This window comes from Mustela nigripes, chromosome 2, assembly GCF_022355385.1.
Source record: "Mustela nigripes isolate SB6536 chromosome 2, MUSNIG.SB6536, whole genome shotgun sequence".
NCBI classification, from domain to species: Eukaryota; Metazoa; Chordata; class Mammalia; order Carnivora; family Mustelidae; genus Mustela; species Mustela nigripes.
The window spans coordinates 73,371,250-73,376,429 of NC_081558.1; the positions used below are offsets into that span (position 1 = coordinate 73,371,250).

General features: G+C 41.3%; 1 long non-coding RNA gene across 1 annotated transcript; it reads left to right on the top strand.

Annotated features, from left to right (window-relative positions):
- Nucleotides 1-2,301: 2,301 nt before the first annotated feature.
- Nucleotides 2,302-4,674, top strand: LOC132009949 (uncharacterized). Its single transcript, XR_009402104.1, has 2 exons — nt 2,302-2,382; nt 3,944-4,674. It is a non-coding gene; the product is annotated as an uncharacterized LOC132009949 (long non-coding RNA).
- Nucleotides 4,675-5,180: the final 506 nt, after the last annotated feature.

The window sequence follows — 5,180 nt, forward strand, 5'->3', positions numbered from 1 at the left end:
TACTAACCAGAAGTGAAAAAAGCATTTTTCATTAAGGAGGTTGAATCTTACAGACAAACTCAAGTATTAACCCATTCATCAAATGTTTATATAATGTCTACTATGTACCAGTAACTCTTTTATGCATTGAGGATACATACAAAAGAGATATAACCCTTACTAACACAGGGAGAGAGAAACAAACAAAAATAGGAAACTAATAAAAGTTGAGACATATAATTTTTATCATGATTTTAAGAAAAACGTAACAGATTATGTAGACCAAAAAAGGTTGAGTAATGAGAAAGGATCTCCAAGGAGGTAACAATGAACTCAAAACTTGAGTCACGATAAGAACTAAGATATGTAAAAAAATGGCAGGAAGAAAATTCCAAGGAGAGGAATAGCATGTGCAAAGGCAGTGAGGTAATAAGTGCTTGGATATGCAGGAAACTGCAAGAAAATGTATTCAGAGTTGATCATGGAAAGCACAGAACATTAAAAGACGAGGTCAGGGAGGGCAGGGACCAGATCATGCAGAACTTTGAAGTTAGGGAACTTAGATTTTATTCCAAGAGGATCACATGATATTATTTCCATTTTAAAAATTCAACTGTGTGGGGTGCTTGGGTGGTTCAGTTGGTTGAGCATCTGACTCTTGGTTTTGGCTTGGTTTCTTGATCTTAAGGTTGTGAGATCAAGCTCCAGGTGGGACTCTGTGCTCAGCAGGAGTCTGCTTGGATATTCTCTCCCTCTGCACCTTCCCCTGCTCTCTCTCTCTCTCCCGCTTTCTCTCTCTTTCTCTCTCTCAAATAAGGAAATAAATCTTTAAAAAAATAAAAATATAACTTCCTAGGATGAAGGTATGATAGACTGAGGAAGACAAGAGAGTAAGCAAGCACACAAGGCAGAAGGTGATTGTAATCTTTCACATGGGGAATGATAGAGATGATAAGAAGCAGTTGGCTTTGGAATAAACTGTGAAGGTACAGCAGAGAGTGTTTCCTAGCGGATCAGATATGGGATGTTAGAGAAACAGTTGAATCAAGGATGATTTGTTGGGGTTTTGCCCTGAACAGCTGAAGAATGGTGATATGGTAATGATGTTTACAGAGAAGGAGGGATGGAGTGAGCTTGGGTATTGGAGTGAGTGGCCAGTCAAGAGCGTGTGTGGACACATTGAGTTGAAGAGGCTGGTAGATATTTAAGTGGAGATGTCAAGTTGGCTGTTGGTTATACCAATACAGATTTGTAACAAATATCAAAAACAGGGATACAATTTGGGTATTTATTAGGCTAGAGAGTCTATTTAAAGCAAGGCTTTGAATTAAAAAAAAAAAAAAAAAAAAAAAAAAAAAACCACCTGAGGAATGAGTAAGACAGGAGAGGAAGCTGAGTTGTTAGACTTATGGCTAACATCAAGAAGGGAAGGACCCGATGAAGGGCTGTTACAAGGCACAGGCTGGGAGAGAAGAGGAAAACTAGAAAGTCAGTCTGTCCTGGACAAGAGTAAAAGGTATCTTGAAGAGGAAGAGGGTGGATCAGTTGTGGAAGACGGTGTTAATTTTTCTGAACTCCATCACTTTCTAACTTTAGCTTGGATTTGAAGATATATCGAATGGCAACACAGACTTCCAAGGCTAAGCTTCACTGTGCTATTTTTCTCTGAGGAGAGAGAAAAATCACAATGCATCTCTCTTCATCTGCTTAGACAGGGTGTGAGCAGACATTTCCCACAGTTACAAACAATGAGCAAAGAGCAAGGTCAGCAGAGTAGGGAGATGTAAATTGGTAGAATTTACAAGAGCTAAGCTAACATTTACACAGATTTTCAAATTACCCATCATCTTTTGAAAAGCTGCAAAGCACATTACATTCTATAATTTAGTCTCAATTGCGTTTTAAGTAACTTTATATTCTCTGCCAGAGTCCTACTTAGAGTAGTAGGGAAAGCTATTTTGTTCTAGGTAAGAGAAAGTTTAATGTCCCCAGATTGGTTTCTTTTCTGTAGGCTTGCATCATTCTGTTTACTTTGGAGTCTTCTGAATTGAATGTCAGAGGTCAGTGTCTGTCACTTGACCTGAGGGAAATGGTAGGTTTTTGTGTTTTGCTTTCCGTTTCCCAGAGAAAGGAAAGGATGACAATATATTTGCCTCTTCCTCTTCAGTGTCAGATCTTACAACAGCAAATGCGATGGCCAGTACTTCATGACCCTCTTAGGACCCTCTTGGATCATTCGAGCTCTAGGATAGTCAAGGGCTTACTGGCTCGGACATAATTTTAGTCAACTCAAATAAGGTCTATGTTACCATTGATGTGACCTGGAGACCTGTTGGAGAAACTGTGCAACAAAACCAGATCCTGGAGTTATCTTCACAATGCCAGTGGCAGAAATATCTAGAGGTAAAGTAACATTCACTTCTACAGGATGTTGAGTTTATCCTTCTGTTCTTGCACTAGGACGTGCACTACTTGACTCTTTGCCCCACCTCGGCTACAGCTGTGTGATCTTAAATGTGTTGCTCAGTTCCTTTGAATTCCATTGATTTTACAAACATTTGGTTTATGGAGCCATCCTTACCTGTCTCACAAAGTGTGGGTAAGGATCAAAATCAAAGTGAGATAATATACCTAAGTGTTTTGATAATTAATAGTACTACAAGCCTTCATAATGTCATTATGTCCTAGTACCTTAAATCTTGGATATTTCAAAGTATTTATAAAGTGATCCTTGTTGTCGTACTTTTCCTTTAAGTTCCCCAGGGTTTAGTTATCTCTTTCAATTCCAACCATCTACTTATGTTCTCTCTTCTGCCACTATTCAGTAAATGCCTGCCCTCCTCCTCACCCCTAACAAGACACCTAGAAGGCACCCTAAACCATCCTTTCATCCTACATCAAAATGGTAACAAAGTTCAGCCTTAAAATTCCTGAGTTCCTTCCCCTGCCTTGTCCATTCTTACTAGCATGACCCCAAGGTCAATGGCATCATCAAAGCCCCTTACTCTATTCTTCTAACTGCCTCCCAGCTTCTTATCTTTCATGAAGCAACCCTACAGTGAACCTTTAAAACAAAACAAAACAAAATCCAGAAATGATTGTATCACTCCACAGTTGAAAACCCTCAAATGCCGCCTCAATGCTGGCAAGATAAAAGGCAAGTTTTTCGAGATTGGCCACGATAAGATTTCTGCTGGCATCTTCCTTCACAGAGTATCCTTTCCAGCTCTTATCTCCAAATCCCCAGGCAAGCTGGAGTCCTTGCATTGTCTTGATCAATCGATAGACTTCCACCCATCCCTTCTCATATTGTCAGCGCACTGTTCTATACTCTGGTCAGCAAGCTTCTCATCTTTCAGGTTTCTGGGTTATGACTTGACAACAGTCTCTCTCTCTCTCTCTCTCTTTTTTTTTTTTTTTTTAAGATTTTATTTATTTATTTGACAGAGAGAGAGTACAAGTAGGCAGAGTGGCAGGGAAGGAAAGCAGGCTCTCCCCCGAGCAGGAAACCTAATGCGGGGCTCAATCCCAGGACGCTGGGATCGTGACCTGAGCCGAAGGCAGCCGCTTAACCGACTGAGCCACCCAGGTGCCCCCCACACATTCTCTTTTGATTTCCCTTCCTTACCCCTTACTCCGGCCAGAATGTGTACTCCTTCCATGCTTTGCAGTCAGCTTAGCTTTCTATCTCAGTCCCTGAAGCACAGAACTTTACGTCGGTGTTCACATGAGTGTCTCCTAGGGTGTGATCTCCTTCAATGCAGATGCCATTTCTCTTTGTCTTATTCATTGTTTTACTCCAGCACTGTCAGATAACCTTATAATTAGTCAATGTGAAGGAAGAAAGGAAGAAGGAAGGAAAAGAAAGAAGGAAGGAAGGGAGGAAGGGAGAAAGAAAGGAGGGAGGGAGGGAAGGGGAAAAAAAAGAGCCTGAAGGCGTATATCACTCTGTTTATGTCTCAAGTTACAGGTACCACTAATACACAAACAAATGATGTCTACCCACCAATCAACCAAAATTTTACATTGGAAAGTTTCTTTCACTACAATCTATTAAAACTAAACTAACTGTGTCTTAAGTAGCCTTTGGTAAGAGGTGGCACCATTTTTATTTCTTCTGCACTTCTCCCTGAGCTCCAGCCTCTTCCTGGAAAGCCTCTTCTTCTGAAGGCTGAATCTATTAATAGCAGAACTTGATGAGGAAGATGCCAGCATCCTTCTGGAATTCACAGAGCCCTGGCCAGCCTCCTCACAAAGGTCTGAATCTCCTTTAATCCAACAAAATTAACTCAAGAGCATGTGGGACCTGAAATCCATGTTCTGCCTATTATGAGAGGTGCTGAAGGCCATGCAGAGGACCTGCGTTTCACTTCTGAGATGCTTTTTAAACAAAAGGTCTGTTTTGGAAGCTCCACAAGGAAGAAGGTTTATATCCGGGAATCTCTCTTCTGGACTGTGAGACTCGATTGGGTCAAAGATGTCCCATCTCTGCGTTAGTGTTGTTAAGGGCAGTTGACTGAAATCAACCATAGAAAGAGTATTTAAACCACAAAAATTGCCACGAACAGTAGGACTTTTTCTTTTTATTCTGGGAAGCCAGCTTCATGGAACAAGACCCTCACCATCTTGCCCCCTCGGCCCTCCCCAGTCCATACTTGAAGAGCTGTGTTCCAAATAAAACACTCATGAGAAACAGAGAGAGCTTGTGTCTGTACAGGAAGATTTATTTGTTCATTTACCTTAATACAGGAAGTTCCTCTGCAGTGTTTTTTTAGATGGAAGTGCTGAAAGACCACGTCCTCTTTGGCTAGTCACTTCAGTTTTATGGGGCCTTTGTTTGCTAAGAAAGTGTTGAAATCTTCCCAGAACACAGGCTATTAAAACTGACCATGAAAAATCCCCCTTAGTGGACTACAGTTGTAACCCACACACCACATACACACACCCGCAACATCCATCTTCACTAGCTTCCCTTCTTTTCCTTCCCTTCTCCAACCTCCTCCAGACCACTCAGTGGGGAAAGTGTTGAAAGCAACAAAATAAGGAGTTCAAGTGGACTACAGTTGTAACCCACACACCACATACACACACCCGCAACATCCATCTTCACTAGCTTCCCTTCTTTTCCTTCCCTTCTCCAACCTCCTCCAGACCACTCAGTGGGGAAAGTGTTGAAAGCAACAAAATAAGGAGTTCAAGTG